A 23,813-nucleotide genomic window follows, 5' to 3' on the forward strand; every position below is an offset into this window, starting at 1 on the left:
TGTGTGTGAATTTGCATAAGCTAGATGAATTACCAAAATAATTTTAATAATGTGAAAATTAGGACACATGAAAATTAAGGTTGTGTATATAATTATCATGTTTACAATATTTTTGATGGCATGAAGCAAACAACTATGTTTAGATGTGCATCTGTTTCAAATAACAAAAAAAAATAGTGCTAAGGATAAAAACATTCTTTAAGAATATAACTTAGATTTTTCAGTGCAGCCATCTGTCTCAGGTGTGATGATCTGTCACTCTGACTTTATAAAACGTAAGGAAACCTTTAAATCCAACGTACCTTTGTTTTTCTTAGTATTGCTTATTAAAACTGGAAAAAAATTGTCTTCATGTTTTCTCAAGCATGATAATAATGTAAGTTGTTTCTTTTTCTTAATTGCTTTATTTACAAGGAAAAGAAAAATTAATTACATTTACATCATTAGGATAGTCCCTAATCTTGTTTTATGATTCTCTCCTTTAAATGTCAATCAGAAACTCAGCTATTTGAGAAGTCCAGAGGAATAAGATTATACCAAATTGTAAATTATCACATCCCTGACTAGTCACTTTGGGGTTTGCTGGCTTACACATTGACCTAGCGGAGTTTTTACTAACTACTCCCATGTAAACTTGGCCTTTTCTCATTCTCAGGGGCCTGCTTGGATCACGTGCTTTTGGTCCGAGGTGTCATCTTTATTCAAGAAAATATGTGGTTAGTGGAATTGTAAATTCTGTTTACAAATAAACAATAACCCACCACTTTAACAAAGAAACTTATTTTGAACCTTAATTCTTCAAGATTCTTTAGAAGACACCAAGTTTTTCTAATTTGTATATTTTTAGCAGCCAGAGAAGCCATAAACCAATCCTTAAATAAAAAGTTCATCATTAGACAAAAGTAAAAGATTTGTCATACTTCTAACTCATTGGCTGTTTTTTTTTTTTCCTGCTTACTACATTCTCTTTTCAAATCACATTCTTCTTAATTTTCCAAATACTTTAATAAGTTTGTAATCCTTTAAGAAATGCATCCCTGTGCCTAATAAGTCATACTATCTAATTCATCTGTAGCATGGAGTAGAAGAGGAGTAGGGAAAATGAGTCGTTCCCTTACATGCCTTTCTGAAACATATTAACTTTTATAAGCTTCATGTAACTGTGTAAAGGACATATAAATGAGAAGCAAATCGTTATCGTTAAATGTTGACTAAGTTTAAATCAATAGTTTAAAAAAATGTGTAGAGCAAAACACAAATAACAACTCAATACCCATACACTACTTACCATCTTAGCTTTAGAAGAGTTCTGAATACCCCTATCCACTCAACCCAGACTTCTCTTTATCACTCCCTTGCTTTTAAAAATAGTCTTCCAACATTTCCAAATCCCTAACCAGATATTATTAATTTTTGAATGTGTTTTACAATATAAAAATTTACTGGATATTTTACAATTTACACTTTAAATATTTTGTTCTTGCATTACTTATCCATACTGTTTCAAAAAATGCAGCTCATTATTTTCACTACATTATACTATGCTATTGCTTTAAATCATGCTGCTATAAATCTTATACAAAGTCCTAGTGCACATATACAAGGATTCTTAAAATATTTCATGTTATGAAGCCCTTTAGCAGTTTATAGAAACTTATGATGCCTTTTCATAATAATTTTATGAAGAATTAAGCTTTTGGCACATTTTAAATAAGTAAAATATAGAGGTTTAAAATAAAACCAATTTTTTAAAAAATACAATTAAAATATGTTTCTTGAATGTGTGTTATAGTCATAAATGCTCTTTATTGTCCCACTAAATAATAAAATCTAGCAATGATATAATTACTGCCATAATTTCTAAGAAATGATTAATGTACCTAATATTGGAGAATATTGCAATAACTGTAATGCAATTTGACTACGACTGTGATTTCTGTGCTATGAAAACCTAGATATTTCTAATACTATAGGTTTTTTCTTTTACTCATAATTGAAAGAAATGGTAGATTTCAGTTAGAAATTAAAGATGCAGTTAAAATAAAGATAAATGTTTTTCCCATATAATACACAGATCCTCTGAAACCTATCCATGCAGACCTCAGTCAAAAACCCCTAATCAGGAAAATAATTACACTAAATGGTTTCAATTTGTTTTCAAAAAATTATTGTCTCAGTTTATGCTTTCACAACATACTATAGGTTGGTGCAAAAGTATTTGTGATTTTTCCAATTAAAAGTAATTGCAAAATCTGTAATTACTTTTAATTGCAAAAGCCACAGTTACTTTTGCACCAACCTAATATAGAAGAGTTTTCATTGTTTTACATCCTTTCAACACTTGATATTCTCAGGCTTTAAATTTTTGTCTGTCTCGCTAAAGGAAAATGGCATCTTGTTACAGTTTTAATTTGCACATTTGTGATTAGTATGATATTGAAATTCTTATTGACATATTATTAATCATTTGTGTTTCTGTTTCTGGGAAATAACTGTTTATAAAACATAAATGTATGACTAATGATTTGTAAGAGTTCTCGATACTTTCTGGAGAATTTGTCGTTTACATCTTTTGAAAGAGGGTTTTTTTTATTTTTGTGGTGTCTTATGATAAATAGGAGTTGTTTTTTAGTGTAATCAAAATTGTCAGTAATTTATTGTTCTCTTTAGTCTTAAAATATACACCCCAAATTTAAATAGATAAATATACATCTTTATATTGTCTTCTATTAGTTTATCCTTTCCTATTTAAACCTTGGTAATCAGTGCTGTAACTGAAACAGTGCATGCTGACTTGCTAGGGACAATTATCACATTTTCAGAAATTTGGGGAGCTGCTTGACATCACATTAATAGCTTAAAATTGGCCACTACAGAAATATTTACAACTTGCAAATTGGCCAGCGCTAAAAAAAAAAAAAAAAAAAAAAAAAAAAAAAAAAATCACAGTTCAGTCAATTGGTTGTGATTTTTAGGTAGGGTTGGGTAGGAGAATGTACCTTGTTTTTAAACATTTATCAGCACATTACTGTATTTATTCCATGTGGAATTGCTTTTCAGATATAGTCAACATTTGCTAATAAATCTATCTTTTTCATTAATCTGAAATGTTAACCCTATCATAAATCATCAGTCTCTTACTAAACTCTTTCACTCTTACAATGATACCTATATTTTATATATACGTCAATGCCATGCAGACTTAGTTACTATAACCATAAAAATAACTTTGGATATTTGATAAGGCAAGGAACCCCAAATAGTCTATCTTTTTTTATATTGAAAAAAAATTTTTATATTTTAAGTTCTGGGGTACATATGCAGATTGTGCAGGATTGTTACACAGGTATGCACATGCCATGATGCTTTGCTGCATCTATCCCCCCATCATCTACGTTAGATATTTCTCTTAATGTTATCCCTCCCCAATCCCCCCACCCCTTGCTATCCCTCTCCTAGGCCCCCACCTGCCAAGAAGCCCCAGTGTGTGATATCCCCCTCCCTGTGTCCATGTGTTCTCATTGTTCAACACCCACTTATGAATGAGAACATGCAGCGTTTGGTTTTTTGTTCTTGTGTCAGTTGCTGAGAATGATGGTTTCCAGCTTCATCCATGTCCCTGCAAATGACATGAACTCATCCTTTTCTATGACTGCATAGTATTCCATGGTGTATATGTGCCACATTTCCTTTATCTAGTCTATCATTGATGAGCATTTGGATTGTTAAAAAGAAAATAAAGTACCTAGGAATACAACTAACAAGGGATGTGAAGGACCTCTTCAAGGAGAACTAAAAACCACTGCTCAAAGAAGTAAAAGAGGACACAAACAGGTGGAAAAACACTCCATGCTCATGGTTAGGAAGAAACAATTTTTATTTATGATGTCTTGTTTATATATACATTATTTAGAAGTATTTGCATTCTAAATGTATCACAATTAGTCTAGGTATCTTTTTGATGGAGTTCCTACCTTTTGATCAGATTTTTATTGTGAATGATACAATCTTTCATGGCTTGGTATACAGACGTTTTTTAAATGTCCTTTGTGTGTTTGTTTGAAAATCCTGTATACTTAACTTACTGAGTGGAGTACTCCATAGCTCGTATTTGATGAATTTTGTTAACCAGGCTTTAAGTCTTCTGTATTCTAATTTTTTAGGAGCATCTTGGTATATAAACTAATGAGAGGTTGTTAAAGACTCCACTATACCATTGATATATCAATTTCTGTCTAAAGTTGTATTAGTTATTAAGACATATACAGATGTATATTGAGGTTATGGTCTTTCTTGGATTCAAATTTGAGTTATAATACTTTAATGCAAAAAAATACAAATATTAACTGGGCATGGTGGTGTATGATTTAATTTCAATTCAGTAGGATTTCAATTCAGCTGAATTGAAATTAAATGAGATCATATTATCTGAATAATAACTATTCATCTACAGTCTATCTTATTTAAATATCTGCAAAGCTTGATTTTTTTGTTTTTCGAGTTGGAGTCTCACTCTGTTGCCCAGGCTGTGGCACAATCTCAGCTCATTGCACCCTTTGCCCTCCGAGTTCAAGTGATTCTCCTGCCTTAGCCTCCTGAGTAGCTGGGACCACAGGTGTTGACCATTGCACCTGGTTTATTTTTATATTTTTAGTAAAGACAGGGTTTCACCATTTTGGCCAGGTTGGTCTGAAACTCCTGGCTTCAAGAGATCCACCTGCCTCAGCCTCCCAAAGTACTGGGATTACAGGTACGAGCCACCACCCCCAGACTGCAAAGCTTTCTTTTGTGTGTGTATGTATGCATGTATATATATACATTTGCCTGGTATACATTTTCTATTGTCTCACGTTCAAACTTTCTTTATCCTAATGTTTTTGGTGTGTTTCTTATGAATGTTGAACACCTGAATTTTGTATTTTTTTCCATTTGACCATTTTTTTCTTTAACTGCTAGATTCAGTGTATTTATATTTCAACTCTCGATATATTTTCACTTTTGTACTCTAATTTTTGTGTTTTCAAGGTTCCCCTCAGCTTAGTAAAGCAGGATTTCCTATTGGACTCCCTACCCCGGTCTCCCAAATCACTCAATTCCCACAAACTGACTCAAGTCCACTGGATTTTGCTAACGTTTTCTATGAAAATTGGCCTTCTTTCTCAGACCACCTCTCTTTTTCCCTCTTTTACTCAGTTATTTAGCCTTTGGTTATTTTTACTTGCTTGCCAGTACTGACCTATTTAAAAATGTGTCTACCCTACATTTTGTTGTGCCCATTGGGAAGATGGGTCTGGGTTTCTATCCTGTCTTACTGCCAGAAACAGAGATAGGAATTTAAACTTACAGATTGTCAATGAGGAAAATAAAATCCTATCATTATTATAGTTAAGTAATCCTTCTAGTTAACCCTTAAAAAATTGGGCATGACACCCTCAACAAGCCTACCATTGTTAACATCATCACCCTAGTATAAATGAAGCTATGTTGTCTCTCTGAAAGGATTTATTCTAAGAACTAAAGAAGGCTAAAATCTGTGAACTCAAAATTGCAGTCTTTCTCATTTAACACAAAACGATATTTTCCATAAAAATATATGGCATGTTATAGGTGATCCACAATTGGTATTAAATAGTTAATGAATAAGTACATTACCCCTTTACCAATATAAGATGACTACTTTTTTTCAAGTCATTTTCCTATGTCTTTATCTAATTCCTTTTTAAATGTGGCCTTAGTCATTTTTGTAAACATTATTTAATAAATTATTTTTCTTCCTAAAGATCCCTCTGCCTAAAAATTTATTGTAGTCATATGTATATAAGAGTGGTTTCATTTAATAGAAAATAAATGAGTTTAATGTTAGTGGGCTTATTGTGCAGTATTTCAAAACTGATAGGTAAGCATGCTAAAGAATACAGGACATGAGTTATATAGTATCTTATAGCAGTGTAAAAAAATTTCACTGAGCAAGAGCTTACTTCTAAAATATTAACATTTTCCAACATTATAACAGGGTTTGTTTGTTTTATACCTGATAGTTATTTTTGTCAAATCATTTTCACATTTGTCACCCAGCATTGCCTTTAAATATAAGACACATTTTCTCTACAATTTTTAGTCTGGAAATTTATAAGACTACAGAAACAAGGTAACTTTAATTACTTCAAGTAGTATTATCACAGATGAGGTCCTGCGATGCCATTACCATATGTTGCACTATTTTACAAGTTCTAAACTGAGCTATTTAGGTTAATATTGACAGTATATTCTATACTTAGTATAATCTACCCTCAGACATTCTCCAGCTATGAGACTTCTGGAGGAATATATTCTTGCTAAAAAAAGCGATGCCCTTGTATCAGGTTGGTAAAGGCATTTTAACAATCTGTAACAGGCAGAATTCCTTTCTTGCACACTATTCCCAATAGTCTCATTTTACTTTGTGCAAAATGTAATAAGGAAAGATATCCTTTAAACAGAACACTTGGTGATACTTCAAATGTTTAAAAATTACCTTCAGTACTTGAATTACATAAAAATGAAGAAGACTCACGACGTGCTTTATCTGTTCATTGCTTTATTTTTGGTATATATTATATTGATTTTCCTACTTTAAAATAAGATTAGGAAATTGCTAAGAATACTTCATTTTTCAAAGATAATTGCTAACATTGTAAGCACTATGAAATATAGAATTGCCCTCATTTAAGGTTTTATTTGTTTGCAAACATTTTCATTGTGCCCATTTGGTCATTTGCCTTTGCCATCACTATTGCATCTGCACGTTTATTAATATAAACATGGTAACATGACAGAATGTGTACATTCATTTATTTCTTGATTTCCAGGAGTTACCTCCTAGAATGTACGCCCCCCCAATTCCCATAAAGTAGATACTGCTATTGTTCTTTTTGTCTTTTAAATGAGAAAAAATTTAAAAAGGCATAAGTAAAAAAAAAAAATCCCAATTTATACAGATAAAATGAAAGAAACTTGATTCAAAACCAGCTTTCTTACATTCCAGAGGCATGGCTGGTTTTATCACACAACTGTATCAATTAAACTATATTATAACTATAATGCAAACTTTACTGTCTATATGGCATAAATTTAAGTCTTTAAAAAGAGTTTTATGCAAATGATCAAATTTATTAATAGTCCTACCCTTTAATCTTTTCATCACCCCTAAAAGAAAGAGAGCTGTTATTTCAACTTCATAATTTAAGATACTGGCAATAAAGGAAGGTCTAAATGTCATAGGTGAGAAATTGGAAAGTGAACCCAATTTTGGCCAGAATTTTAGCCACTATACTCCCTCTGCAGTAAACTCTCATTACAAAGCCCTTTTAATATATGATGGCAGAAGAGGAATGAGAGAGATCAGCCCCTAAGCTTCTTAACCCTCAGTTTCTTATCTTGTCTTCTTTGTCTGTGACCTGAGGGTGGACTAGAAATCTCTCAACAACATTCTAACACAATAGTTTATGCTTCCAGGTTTGGATCACTTCAATACAAATTAAATATTTTATGAGTCGGTTCTCAATTGCTTTGCATTACAGAAAAAGTTTTATTTTTCATTTTTCCTTATTTCAGCTATGATGATTATTTTAGATCATATCCACCATCAAATTTGAAGTTTTAAAAAATCATATTGAAACATTCTATCTCAATTAAATAATATGTTTGGATTACAAAAGGCTAGATAGAAATTGTAGCAATAGCACACACTTTACTATTAAAGTATTGCATATGCCCTTTAAAATAGATGAAACTGTTCATTTCTGTTTTCGTTTCAATTTCCAGATTGAATTCATGTCAGCAATAATGTATCATTTAAATTATTAATTTTTAAAAACATGAATTGAGTCTTTAGTGGGTTTCTAATCCCGGAAACAAGAATTTGAGATTAACACCTATAAGCACCTATGCTGTACCTCTCAATATTATATGTTAGGAATAACCAGATAAAAATTCATCTTGTTTTAAGTCATCACATCTGTGGCAATTTGTTACAGGATCTCCCAGGGAACTAATACAGCCTATGTCATCTTTTCTTTTCTCCACATTTGCAGTGGTATGTATTTCCCCAAAATACAAACAAATAAAATAAGAAATTGTAAAAAGTAAAATATCTCTGCCTCAAATGCAATGTGGCATATTGAATTGGATTCTGGAATAAGAAGAGAAACTTCACTGGGGAAAAACACTAGAAAAATCTAAACGCAGCCTGTACTTAACAGTAGTGTACCAGTGTTAAGTTTTTTGTTTTAATAAATGCAGCATCGTTGTGTAAGATGCTTAGCATTAGGCGAATCTGTGTGAAGAACATACAGGAAATCTCTGTTCTATCTTTAAAACTTCTAAACTATCTAAAATTGTTCTAAAATTTCAAAAAATAGATTCAAAAATAACATTGCCACACTTACAACTAGGATGGAAACTTATTTCAAAGTCAATCAGACAAAAGTCGTTTTTATTATTCCTACTAATCAGTTATTCTAAGTTTGAAAAAAAAATGCAGGTGGTTTATGATTTAGAAGACACAGGCATTTCAATACATACAATCGTAAATCATGAGATCAGCATAACCACAATGTGGAAATACCACCAGCCTCCCCACAGTTACCCATAAAGCGGTATCTGGCATCAACTCCACAGCCAGCTACATTAATTTTATTAGGGAAGCCACGTGACCTATTTTGATATAGCAATCATTTTATTTTTAAAAAACATATTCTCAGAATTAAAGGTAGGAAAACAATGACATCATTAATGATCTCACATCTTTAAGAATACCTAATATTTATTGATAATTTTATACATACCTTAATTTACATGGAATGCCACATCCAATTCTTTCAAGCCACTTATCATCATTCTACCCCTTAGAAACCGATACTCAGAGAGATATAGTAAGCACCCAAGTTTTTATAATGCTTAGTATGGGACAGAAGCTGGCTACGATCTCAAAACTTTCTCATCCATCAAAACCTATGAACTATACGTCATAGGATAAAAGTGGAGAAGAGATGATCCAATTACTCGGTCGCATCCACAAGTAGAACTTTCTTCTGTGGTTTGCATGGCATTTTCATTCTTCGTTTTAGCCATGGTGATTTTAACTTTGCTAACATGGTTACCTCCCATATAAAAAAGTCAAATGTACATTCATTTTAGCAAAAGCAAGTGACCCAAGTGTGCTCTTCCACTTCTGTCCCTCTCTATCTGTTGTATGCCCTTGTCTAGTGTGTGTCTTAGGAGCTTGATTCTAGCCAACTGCATCCCCTGGTTTCTGATCAGTTTTACCCTTTAAGGTGGGTATTGGGTTCTAGTTCCCTCTACTCCCTCTCTGACAGGATGCTGTTCCTAGTCTGAATAATTTAGATAGTATCTTTGATCACTGATTCCATACAGTAACCCTCTCCTATGATCACAACTTTCACTAGTTTTTGGTAATAACTTCTTCATCCTCCAATACCTTATGTAAATACTTTATTAAATTCTTTTTAGTATCTTTTATTTACTGTTCTGCTTGCTTCTTGATAAGACTCTGACTGACATATTTATTTGATATCAGGTATATAGATAATACATCTTTTTTCTTTTTCTAAAGTTGCTCTTTTATTATACTTTAAGTTCTGGGGTAAATGTACAGAACTTGCAGGATTGTTACGTAAATACACACATACTATGGTGGTTTGCTGTCTCCATCACCTCATCACCTACCTCAGGCATTTTTCCCGATGTTTCCCCTCCCCAGCCTCCCCACCCCTCATTATCCCTCCCCTAGCCCCCCACACCCCACCAGATGACAGTGTGTGATGTTACCCCTCTCCACATCCATGTGTTCTCATTGTTCAACACCCACTTATAAGTGAGAACATGCGGTGTTTGATTCTCTGTTGTTGTGTCAGTTGGCTGAGAATGATGGTATTCAGATTCATCCATGTCCCTACAAAGGACATGAACTCATCCTTCTTTATAGCTGCATAGTATTCCATGGTGTATATAGGTGCCACATTTTCTTTATCCAGTCTATCATCAATGGACATTTGTGTTGGTTCCAGGTCTTTGCTATTGTAAACCGTGCTGCAGTGAACATACATGTGCATGTGTCTTTATAATAGAATGATTTATAATCTTTTGGGCATATACCCAATAATGGGATTGCTGGATCAAATAGTATTTCTATTTCTAGATCCTTGAGGAATCACCACACTGTCTTTCACAATGGTCGAACTAATTTACACTCCAACCAACAGTGTAGAAGTGTTCCAATTTCTGCACATCCTCTCCAGCATCTGTTGTTTCCAGACTTTTTAATGATCGCCATTCTAACTGGTGCAAGATGGTACCTCAATGCAGTTTTGATTTGCATTTCTCTAATAACCAGTGATGATGAGCATTTTTTATATGTTTGTTGGCCAAATAAATGTCTAATTTTGAAAAGTGTCTGTTCCTATCCTTTGCCTACTTTTTGATGGGGTTGTTTGTATTTTTCTTGTAAATCTGTTTTAGTTCTTTGTAGAGTCTGGATATTAGCCCGTTGTCAGATGGGAAGATTGTGAAAATTTTTTTCCCATTCTGTTGGTTGCCAGTTCACTCTAATGATTGTTTCTTTTGCTGTGCAGAAGCTCTTAAGTTTAATGAGATCCCATTTGTCTATTTTGGCTTTTGTTGCCATTGCTTTTCACGTTTTAGTCATGAAGTCCTTGTCTATGCCTATGTCCTGAATAGTGTTGCTTAGGTTTTTTTCTAGGATTTTTATAGTATTAGGTCTTATGTTTAAATCTTTAATTCAGCTAGAGTTAATTTTAGTGAAAGGTGTAAGGAAGGGGTCCAGTTTCAGCTTTCTGCACATGGATAGCCAGTTTTCCCAACACCATTTATTAAACGGAATCCTTTCCCCATTGCTTGCTTTTGTCAGGTTTTTCAAAGATCAAATGGTTGTAAATGTGTGGCATTACTTCCGAGGCCTCTGTTCTGTTCCATTCGTCTATACCAGGCATCCCCAAACTTTTTACACAGGGGGCCAGTTCACTGTCCCTCAGACCATTGGAGGGCCACCACATACTGTGCTCCTCTCACTGACCACCAATGAAAGAGGTGCCCCTTCCTGAAGTGCTGCAGGGGGGCGGATAAATGGCCTCAGGGGGCCGTATGCAGCCCACGGGCTGTAGTTTGGGGATGCCTGGTCTATACCTCTGTTTTGGTACCAGTACCATGCTGTTTTGATTACTGTAGCCTTGTTATATAGTTTGAATTCAGGTAGCATGATGCCTCCAGCTTTGTTCTTTTTGCTTAGGATTGTCTTGGCTATGTGGGCTCTTTCTTGGTTGCATGAAGTTTAAGGTGGTTTTCTCCAGTTCTGTGAAGAAGGTCAATGGTAGCTTGATGGGGATAGTACTGAATCTATAAATTACTTTGGGTAGTGTGGCTATTTTCACTACATTGATTCTTCCTAACCATGAGCATAGAAGGTTTTTCCATTTGTTTGTGTCCTCTCTTATTTCCTTGAACAGTAGTTTTAATCACATGGTCATCTCAATCGATGCAGAGAAGGCCTTCAACAAAATTCAACAGCCCTTTATGCTAAAAATTCTCAATAAACAAGGTACTGACAGAACCTACCTCAACATAAGAAAATCTGTTTACAACAAACCCACAGTCAGTATCATACAATGGGCAAAAAATGGAAGCATTGTCTTTGAAAATGGGCACAAGACAAGGGTGCCCTCTCTCACCATTCCTATTCAAGATAGTATTAGAAGTTCTAGCTGGAGTAATCAGGCAAGAAAAAGAAACAAAGCCTATTCAATAAGGAAAATAGAAAGTCAAATGTTTCTATTTGCAGATGACATGATTGTATGTTTAGAAGACCCCAGTGTCTCAGCCCAAAATCTCCTTATGATAATAAGCAATTTCAGCAAAGTTTCAGGATACAAAATCAATGTGCAAAAATCAAAAGCATTCCTATACACCAATAACAGACAAACAGCCAAATCATAAGTGAACTCCCATTCACAATTGCTACAAAGAGAATAGAATACCTAGGAGTACACCTAACAAAAGATGTGAAGGACCTCTTCAAGATAATAATTCTTGATTTTTCCTGGGTGTTAAGCTCTTTGCATTTTAAAATTGTGCTCATCTTTAAAAAGGAAGCTAAGCCTTTCTTCATGTTTTTCTCATCCAATCCTTCTCCTTTACCCTCTGCCAGAACACACACACACACACACACACACACACACACACAAACCCACACAATCACACCCACATTCATAGTCAAGGAATTTATTTAAATCAAATTATCTTCAAAAAGACAGAATAAATATTGTGAATGCAGTTATGTCCCAAATTTAGATCCGTTCTTCTTCTTTTAATAATTCAATCTGCTACTACTGCACAATAATATGGGAAATGACCATGAAATTTTTTATATTGCTTAGAGGTACACCAGTTATATCACAGGAGCATAGAGAAAGGTGATGTTAAACCCAAAGAGATATTTGATGTATGTTTTTTGTTTTGTTTTTTTTTTTTAAGATGGGATATCAACTCTGTCGCCAGGCTGGAGTCCAGTGGCACAATCTCGGCTCACTGCAACCTCCAACTCCCTGGTTAAAGCAATTCTCCTGCCTCAGCTTTCAGAGTAGCTGGGATTACCAGCATGCACCACCACACCCAGCTAATTTTTGTGCTTTTAGTAGAGACAGTTGGCCAGTATGGTCTCAATCTTCTGACTTCGTGATCTGCCCGCCTCAGTCTCTCAAAGTGCTGGGATTGCAGGTTTGAGCCACTGCACCTAGCCAATGTATAATTTTTATGAAAGAGAAAAAATTACAAATTTCCCTATTTTTCTATGACCTCAAGTGGGCACACTGTGCTACGCTGCAGATAATTTTTTTTATAATAAACACATTTATTCTGTTCTTTCAACATAATATAAGCATTTTGACAATAATTTTTAAAGACTATTGGTTTCCACTCCTGGTAATAGAGCAAATCTATGATAATTCACACTTATAAAACAACTATAAAATATGCCACAATGCCAGAATCAGCAATCTAAAGGCATTCTTCTGAGGAGAATCATTGTACAAAGTGAATTCCATTTTTGTGACTTTTAACCTATGGCCATTTGCTGTAGGTGCAACATATCAGTTGGTAAGTGTATCAATGGAAGAATTTAAGTTAGAGAAATCATGGCCGTAGAAGAAAATGAAGGGATCAAAGAAAAGAAAAAGACAGAAAGTCCCAAATTCTGTATACTCACATCCCTAACTAGGGATAGAAACTGTCATGTAAGAAACAGATTCAAATAAGCTCATCTAATGATCAAAAACTGTACCAAGTAGAACTACTTGCTCCAAAAACAGAGTTTTCAGTTCAAATATAAATAACTGCTTGGCAAACAAAAGAATAACAATAATTTTCAATACACAATGATCTAGAGTCTCCACAACTTAATTATTTCAATGTCTAGGATATCATGTAAAATTACCCAACTTGAAATAACCAAAGAAATAAAACACATTTTAGAATAAGGAAAACTGACTGAATCTCAAAATGAATATTGGAACTATGAGAAAAGGATTTTAAACTGGTAGGGGTAACTCTTCTCTATTAAAAAAGTAAATATGTATTTGCCAAAAATAGAAAATCTTGACAGACAAATAATAATAAGAAGAAAAAAAGAAATAAATGAAAATCTAGAGTGGAAAATACAACATCTGAAATTAAAATTTCTGATAAGACTCGTACATCTTAATGTACATGACAGAGGAAAGAGTACGTTAATTTGAATATAGGTGAAAAAATATTTAATATGAAAAACAAAGAGAAAAAAGACAGTAAACCATGAACAGAATCTCAGAGCCTATTAGATAATATCAAATAGTTCAACAAATGTGTAATCCATGCCCTAGAAAATGAAGAAAAAGAGAATGGTGTGCGGGGAGGGGACATTTAACAAAATAATACCCCATAAATCCTAAGTGTGTTAAAAGACAAAAATCTGGATACCCCTTCTCAAAAAACAGCAAATAAACAAACATGTAAATAAATCATACTGAGCTATATCATAGTCAAACTGTTGAATGTGAAAGAGCAGCGCTTAAAAACAGCAAGAAGCCAGGCGTGGTGGCTCAAGCCTGTAATCCCAGCACTTTGGGAGGCTGAGGCGGGTGGATCACGAGGTCAAGAGATCGAGACCATCCTGGTCAACATGGTGAAATCCTGTCTCTACTAATACAAAAAATTAGCTGGGCATGGTGGCACGTGCCTGTAATCCCAGCAACTCAGGAGGCTGAGGCAGGAGAATTGCCTGAACCCAGGAGGCGGAGGTTGCGGTGAGCCGAGATTGCGCCATTGCACTCCAGCCTGGGTAACAAGAGCGAAACTCCGTCTCAAAAAAAAAAAAAACAGCAAGAAATGCACACGCATAAACACACACATTTACCTAAGCACACTATATACATAACATACTGTCAAGAAAAATTTCAATTAAAGACTAAATTATCATCAGTAAAGACCAAAAGAGAGTGGAGTCTCTTTAATGGTCTGAAAAAAAAAACTTCATTAAAAAATCAGTGCTCTATGTTGCTGTTTGACTTTGTAACATCTTTAAAGTCCTAAAAGTAGTTTTTTTTAAAAAAACATCAGTGCTGCATGCTGCTGCTTGACTTTGAAAATAAAACCACACTGCCTGCATTTCAGTCCTATTCAGGTACACAATACAATGGGACATTTGGGGAGAAGATTGAAATGCCGCTACATAAGACATCTGGTCAATATTCTTTATGTATACCTTGTTAGATGACAAAGGCTTAATAGTTGTAGAGAAGGTTACATAATCATAGTCTTTTCATGACCTTACGCTCATTCTTGCTCTCTCTCAGCCTCAGGCAAGTCCTAATGACAGATATTCACATTCTCATGTGAATGAATATAAGATATCATGTAGCTGCTGTCAAAGTTATTGCCTTTAAACCTGCATTTCTGCATGAAATACCTGATTTAATCTACTATAATGGGAATTTTAGGCTTCAGTGTCAAAGAGAGGAAGTTTGAGAACAGAAAATAGCCTTTTTCTGAGCCACCGAAATCACTGCAGGTAATTACATTTTCCACATATATGAACACTGTTCAATAACATTAAAAGAATGATGCAATATAGAAATAGTAGAATATGTTTTAAAGAGCACTTTTAACTGCTAGTATTGTCTATCATTAGTCCAGTGAATTAATAGTTTGGTGTCTCATACAGTTACATATGCATATCTACACACACTTGTGTCTGGGAAGTGTGAGTAGTTGAATATATCTTGCACATCAAACCAATGCATATTCTAGAGGAAATGAGTCTCAGGTGCGCATGCTGCCAGTATTTATAAAGTAGTTGCACAATGGCCTTTAACCTGTGGCAAACATAATGCTAAATATCCATTTGAATGCTTAAGCTCTTTTTATCTGTGTCCAAATGCCTACAAGGCCAGAGAGAAGGAGATCAAAATTCCCCTATCAAAAGGAGACATACTGTTTTCCATGGAAATAAATTTGAAGGCAGAATAGATCAGTATAGTATATTTCCTCTTGACAGTATTTTATTTTCTTTCTGCTGATTTGCAAAAACTCTCTGCTTTATGGTTTGAGTGATTTATAAGATCTTTTCAGCCACCAAGAAAAACAAAAAGAAGGAAGTCTGTTCATTGTTTCTTACAGTTGTTCTGTTGTAAAATATGATGCAGGCTACATGGCCCATTGCTTTCCAGATGTCTTCTTTTTATTTTTATTTTTATTTTTTTTGAGACAGAGTCTTGCTCTGTCACCAGGATGGAGTGCAGTGGCACGATCTCGGCTCACTACAACCTCTACCTCCTGGGTTCAAGTGATTCTCCTCTCTCAGCCTCCCAAGTAGCTGAGGTTATAGGTGCGTGCCACCACGCACAGCTAATTTTTGTATTTTTAGTAGAGACAGGGTTTCACCATGTTGGCCAGGATGGTCTCGATCTCCCGACCGTGTGATCTGCCTGCCACAGCCTCCCAAAGTGCTGGGATTACAGGCATAAGCCATTGCCCTGCCACTTCCCAGATTTTCTTCAGAAATCCCTGGGGTTTGGGATTTTCTCATTTTCTCAGAGTTGCAGATATTTTGTTTGGTGTTATTTTAGATGGTTAAAAAATGTTCTCCTTTGGTGAGAGGATTGCAAAAAATTATTTCCTGAAAGAGCCAATTACACTAAATATTGGTATCAGGCACTAAGTTTTACACACTGAATTTACTTTCAGGTCTCTTTACTCCAAACACACCCTTGAATGTGGCTATACATATTTCATATCAGTCCTCAACGAACAGTAAATAGAACCACAAGAGAGGAACACTCAGGAATACTGGAATAGGGCCCAGCATTAGTAAACTTATCTTACATTATCAGCTTCTCAAATTCAATTATGGAAGTAACTTTTCTTAACTTCTTATAGTTCATAGCCTATTTATAACAAACCTCATTTTATACAGTTTGCTGTATTTTCTTTTGTGATAAGTCCTTGCAACTTTGAATTTATCAAAAGAGTATCTTTAGCAAAATGTAGCATTTTCATTTTTTTGTGATGGTTGATAACATGCTGGTAGAGTCTTAATGAGAATTATCCATAAAGGGCTTCATAGTTTATGGGTAAAGGTTTTCATATCTTCTTTCCATTTAATATTTGCAAAAGCCATAGAATATATATAAAACAGATACTATTATTCCTGTTTTACTGCTAATAAAGCTAAGCTCAAAGAAATATTCAGAGGGATGTGGTGGCTCACGCCTGTAATCCCAGCACTTTGTGAGTCCAAGGTGGGTAGATCATTTGAGCTCAGGAGCTTGAGACCAGCCTGGGCAACATGGTGAAATCCCATCTCTTCAAAATATATAAAAATTACTCAGGTGTCATTGTACATGCCTGTAATCCCAGCTACTTGGGAGGCTGAGGCTCAGGGTTCACTTGAGCATGGAAGGTGAAGGCTGCAGTCAGCTGAGATTATACCACTGTACTTTAGCCTGGGTGAGAGAGAGAGACTCTGTCTCAATAAGTAAATAAATAGCAAGTAAGTAAATAAGTGTTCACTGCATCAAGTTCTTTAACTTAATAGGAAGTGGAATGCACCAAGGACTAAAACACATCTGATTTTTCTGATTAAAATTCCAGGAAATAGTAGGAAAAATTGGGCTTCTCTACAGTTGAACAGATTTTGCAGGAAACCTAAATCCACTACTTAGTAATTGAGAAAAAGTTGTGTTATCTCTCTCTATATAACTCAGATTTGTCATCTATAAAACCTGGATTAGAAACACATTTTCGAGGGAGGACTTTCAAGATGGCCGCCTAAGAACAGCTCAGGACTTCAGCTCCCAGTGAAAGTGCAGAGGGTGAGTGGACGCCGCATTTCCAGACGAACTCTTATTGCCCACAGACCAGGAGATACCCAGGCAGAGGGGTCGCCAGCGTCGCAGTCCCAGCCGGTGCGGTGCAGCTGTTTTGGCCCCCACGGGGCTGATTCCGCCCGCGCGGCTGCTGTGACCACTCCCTGTTGCTGCCGTTCTCCGTAAAAAAGCCACTGGTCTGGGAGCCCTCTTAGCTGGCGAGCAGAGCCTTGAGACGGCAGAGTTGCCCATTCATCTGAAATAGCAAGCCAGGCCAGGAGATTCCTAGGCAAAAAATCCGCCAGGAGCCGGCGCCGCGGTTCGAGCCGACTCCGTGAGTCGCAGCACGGGAGATCCCGGCGCCTTTTCAACAAGCGACCAGAACGCGGGGTCGTTCAACTTAAAAGAAAAGACTCTGAGTCAGGGAGCCAGGTGATCAGGCTCGGTTGGTCCCACCCCTCCACCCCCAACAACAACGAAAACAAAAACAGTAATTGGAAACCCTCTGGGTTGAGCCCTTCAAACCAAGCACAGCTGAACGGGGACGGTCCGGCTCCGTGGGGGAGGGGCTTCCGCCATTACTGAGACTCTCCACCGCTACGGAGGCAGGCTGCCGTTGCCGAGGCAACCCGCCGTTGCCGAGGCAACCTGCCACAACAGAGAGAGTCCGCCATAACAGAGGCGGGGCCACCATTGCCCAGACAGTTCTAACTACGCCCATATAAAAAGGACTACAGGGAAGAGCTCAGGGCAGCTGGGCGGAGCCCACAGCAGCTCAGCAAAGCCCCTGCGGGCAGGCAGAGGGTAGGCGTGCTGCTAGCTGGGCGGGTCCGACCTGAAAAAAAAAAAATCAAAAAAGGCAGTAGTGCAACGGAAACTCATAAAGCTCCAACTCCCTGGGACAGAGACAGACAACAGGTGGATAAACCCACAAAAATGGGTAGAAACCAGCGTAAAAAGGATGAAAACTCCCGAAACCAGAACACCTCTCCTCCTAAAAGTGATCACAACTCCTCACCAGCAAGGGAACCAGACCGGATGGAGAAGGAGGGTGATGAAATGACAGAATCAGACTTCAGAAGATGGGTAGTAAGAAACTACAATGAGCTAAAAGAACATGTTCTAACCCATCGCAAAGAAAATAGGAACCTTGAAAAAAGATTGGACGAACTGCTGACGAGAATGGACAGCATAGAGAGGAGAATAAGTGAATTGATGGAGCTGAAAAACGCAACACGAGAACTTCGTGAAGCATGCACAAGCTTCAACAGCCGAATTGACCAAGCAGAAGAAAGGATATCAGAGGTCGAAGACCAACAAAATGAAATAAAAAGAGAAGGCAAGAACAGAGAAAAAAGCGCAAAAAAGAATGAACAAAATCTTCAAGAAATGTGGGACTATGTGAAAAGACCTAATCTACGTCTGATAGGTGTACCTGAATGTGATGAAGAGAATGAATCCAAGCTGGAAAATACTCTTCAGGATATTATCCAGGAAAACTTCCCCAACCTAGCAAGGCAGACCAATATTCAAATCCAGGAAATACAGAGAACACCACAGAGATATTCCTCAAGAAGAGCAACCCCAAGGCACATAATCGTCAGATTCACCAGGGTTGAAATGAAAGAGAAAATTCTAAGGGCAGCCAGAGAGAAAGGTCGGGTTACCCACAAAGGGAAGCCCATTAGACTCACAGCAGATCTTTCAGCAGAAACCCTACAAGCCAGAAGAGACTGGGGGCCAATATTCAACATCCTTAAAGAAAAGAACTTTCAACCCAGAATCTCCTATCCAGCCAAACTCAGCTTCATAAGTGAAGGAAAAATAAAATCCTTTGTGAACAAGCAAGCACTCAGAGATTTCATCACCACCAAACCTGCTCTACAAGAACTCCTGAAAGAGGCTCTACACATATAAAGGAACAACCAGTACCAGCCACTCCAAAAACACACCAAATGGTAAAAAAGCAGCAACACAATCAAGAATCTGCATCAACTAACCAACAAAACAGCCAGGTAGCATCAAAATGACAGCATCAAATTCACACATAACAATACTATCCCTAAATGTCAATGGACTAAATGCCCCAATCAAAAGACACAGACTGGCAAATTGGATAAAAAGCCAAAACCCATCAGTGTGCTGTATCCAGGAAACCCATCTTACATGCAAGGATACACAAAGGCTCAAAATAAAGGGATGGAGGAAGATCTACCAAGCAAATGCAGAGCAAAAAAAGGCAGGAGTTGCAATTCTCATCTCTGATAAAATAGACTTTAAAGCAACAAAGATCAAAAGAGACAAAGAAGGACATTACATAATGGTAAAAGGATCACTGCAACAAGAAGAGCTAACGATCCTAAATATATATGCACCCAATACAGGAGCACCCAGATACATAAGGCAAGTTCTTAATGACTTACAAAGAGACTTAGACTCCCACACAATAATAGTGGGAGACTTTAACACCCCATTGTCAATATTAGACAGATCAACCAGACAGAAAATCAACAAGGATATCCAGGACCTGAACACAGACCTGGAACGAGCAAACCTAATAGACATTTACAGAACTCTCCACCCCAAATCCACAGAATATACATTCTTCTCAGCACCACATCACACCTACTCTAAAATTGACCACATAATTGGCAATAAATCACTCCTCAGCAAATGCAAAAGAACAGAAATCATAACAAACGGTCTCTCAGACCACAGTGCAATCGAGTTAGAACTCAGAATGCAGAAACTAACTCAGAACCGCACAGCTTCATGGAAACTGAACAACTTGCTCTTGAATGTTGACTGGATAAACAATGAAATGAAGGCAGAAATAAAGATGTTCTTCGAAACCAATGAGAACGAAGACACAACATACCAGAATCTCTGGGACACATTTAAAGCAGTCTCTAGAGGAAAATATATAGCAATGAGTGCCCACATGAGAAGAAAGGAGAGATCGAAAATTGACACCCTATCATCAAAATTGAAAGAGCTAGAGGAGCAAGATCAAAAAAACTCAAAACCTAGCAGAAGACAGGAAATAACTAAGATCAGAGCAGAACTGAAGGAAATAGAGACACAAAAAACTCTTCAAAAAATCAATAAATCCAGGAGCTGGTTTTTTGAAAAGATCAACAAAATAGACAGACCACTAGCCAGATTAATAAAAAAGAAAAGAGAGAATAACCAAATTGATGCAATAAAAAACGATAAAGGGGATATCACCACAGATTCCACAGAAATCCAAACCATCATCAGAGATTATTACAAACAACTCTATGCACATAAACTAGTAAACCTGGAAGAAATGGATAAATTCCTGGACACCTGCAACCTCCCAAGCCTAAACCTGGAAGAAGCCGAAACCCTGAATAGACCAATAACATGGTCTGAAGTCGAGGCAGCAATAAAGAGCCTACCACCCAAAAAAAGCCCAGGTCCAGATGGGTTCACAGCTGAATTCTACCAGACATACAAGGAGGAGCTGATACCATTCCTTCTGAAACTATTCCAGACAATCCAAAAAGAGGGAATCCTTCCCAAATCATTTTACGAGACAAACATCATCCTGATACCAAAACCCGGCAGAGACTCAACAAGAAAAGAAAATTTCAGGCCAATATCCATGATGAACATAGATGCAAAAATCTTCAATAAAATACTGGCAAACCGATTGCAACAGCATATCAAAAACCTCATCCACCATGATCAAGTAGGATTCATCCCGGGGATGCAAGGCTGGTTCAACATACGCAAGTCCATAAACGTAATTCACCACATAAACAGAACCAAAGACAAAAACCACATGATTATCTCGATTGATGCAGAGAAGGCTTTTGACAAAATTCAACAACCCTTTATGCTAAAAACCCTCAATAAACTAGGTATTGACGGAACGTATCTCAAAACAATAAAAGCTATTTATGACAAACCAACAGCCAATATCATACTGAATGGGCAAAAACTGGAAGCATTCCCTTTGAAATCTGGCACTAGACAAGGATGCCCTCTCTCACCACTCCTATTCAATATAGTACTGGAAGTTCTAGCCAGAGCAATCAGGCAAGAAAAAGAAATAAAGGGTATCCAAATTGGAAAGGAGGAAATCAAACTGTCTCTATTTGCAGATGACATGATTGTATATCTGGAAGACCCCATCATCTCAGCCCAAAATCTCCTGAAACTGATAAACAACTTCAGCAAAGTCTCAGGATACAAAATCAACGTGCAAAAATCACAAGCATTCCTATACACCAGTAATAGACTTCAAGAGAGCCAAATCAAGAACGAACTGCCATTCACAATTGCTACAAAGAGAATAAAGTACCTAGGAATACAACTAACAAGGAACGTAAAGGACCTCTTCAAGGAGAACTACAAGCCATTGCTCAACGAAATAAGAGAGGATACAAACAGATGGAGAAACATTCCATGTTCATGGTTAGGAAGAATCAACATCGTGAAAATGGCCATACTGCCCAAAGTAATTTACAGATTCAACGCTATTCCCATCAAGCTACCAATGACCTTCTTCACAGAACTGGAAAAAAACACCTTAAACTTCATATGGAACCAAAAGAGAGCCCGCATAGCCAAGTCAATTCTAAGCAAAAAGAACAAAGCGGGAGGCATCACACTACCGGACTTCAAACTATACTACAAGGCTACAGTAATCAAAACAGCATGGTACTGGTACCAAAACAGAGATATAGACCAATGGAACAGAACAGAGGCCTCACAGGAAATACAACATACCCACAACCATCTGATCTTCGACAAACCTGACAAAAACAAGCAATGGGGAAAGGACTCCCTGTTTAATAAATGGTGTTGGGAAAACTGGCTAGCCATGTGCAGAAAGCAGAAACAGGACCCCTTCCTGACACCTTACACCAAAATTAACTCCAGATGGATTAAAGACTTAAACATCAGACCTAATACCATAAAAACCTTAGAAGAGAATCTAGGCAAAACCATTCAGGACATAGGTGTAGGCAAGGACTTCATGACCAAAACGCCAAAAGCAATGGCAACAAAAGCCAAAATAGACAAATGGGACCTAATCAAACTCCACAGCTTCTGCACGGCAAAAGAAACAGTCAGTAGAGTGAATCGGCAACCAACAGAATGGGAAAAAATTTTTGCAGCCTACCCATCTGACAAGGGGCTGATATCCAGAATTTACAAAGAACTAAAGCAGATCTACAAGAAAAAAACAAACAAGCCCATTCAAAAATGGGCAAAGGATATGAACAGATACTTTACAAAAGAAGACATACAGGAGGCCAACAAACATATGAAAAAATGCTCATCATCACTGACCATCAGAGAAATGCAAATCAAAACCACATTGAGATACCATCTCACACCAGTTAGAATGGCGATCATTAAAAAATCGGGAAACAACAGATGCTGGAGAGGATGTGGAGAAATAGGAACACTTTTACACTGTTGGTGGGAATGTAAATTAATTCAACCATTGTGGAAGACAGTGTGGCGATTCCTCAAGGACCTAAAAATAGAAATCCCATTTGACCCAGCAATCCCATTACTGGGTATATATCCAAAGGATTATAAATCATTCTACTACAAGGACACGTGCACACGAATGTTCATTGCAGCACTGTTTACAATAGCAAAGACCTGGAACCAACCGAAATGCCCAACGATGATAGACTGGATAGGGAAAATGTGGTACATATACACCATGGAATATTATGCAGCCATCAAAAACGATGAGTTCACGTCCTTTATAGGGACATGGATGAACCTGGAAACCATCATTCTCAGCAAACTGACACAAGAGCAGAAAATCAAACACCGTATATTCTCGCTCATAGGCGGGTGTTGAACAATGAGAACACATGGACACAGGGAGGGGAGCACTACACACTGGGGTCTGTTGGGGGGAAATGGGGGAGGGGCGGGGGGTGGGGAGGTGGGAAGAGATAGCATGGGGAGAAATGACAGATACAGGTGAGGGGACGGAAGGCAGCAAAGCACACTGCCATGTGTGTACCTATGCAACAATATTGCATGTTCATCACATGTACCCCAAAACCTAAAATGCAATAAAAAAAAAAAGAAAAAAAAAAAAAAAAAAAAAAAAAAGAAACACATTTTCACAGAAGAATCAGGATAATTTAATAAGGATTGAATATTCAAATAATCAGAGATGAAATAATTATTCAGTGATGATGGTTATCACCATAGTCACTCTTGTCATCCTGTCATCTTCACTGTCTTCATAAGCATATCATCATCATCATCATTAACATCAAAGTACCCTGCTTTAATAAATAACCGTATCTTTCATGCTTTATGACTGGAACTATTCTCTTACTAAGCCAAGAACTTTAAGGCAAAACAGTGTTCTAACCTTTTTGGCACTCGCTGGCA

General features: G+C 36.8%; 1 long non-coding RNA gene across 2 annotated transcripts in view; it reads right to left on the reverse strand.

Moving 5' to 3' along the window:
• Positions 1–23,813, reverse strand: part of LOC141580309 (uncharacterized) — a 770,493-nt gene that overhangs the window by 392,331 nt on the left and 354,349 nt on the right. The window lies entirely within an intron of this gene.

This window comes from Saimiri boliviensis, chromosome 1 (assembly GCF_048565385.1).
Source record: "Saimiri boliviensis isolate mSaiBol1 chromosome 1, mSaiBol1.pri, whole genome shotgun sequence".
NCBI lineage: Eukaryota > Metazoa > Chordata > Mammalia > Primates > Cebidae > Saimiri > Saimiri boliviensis.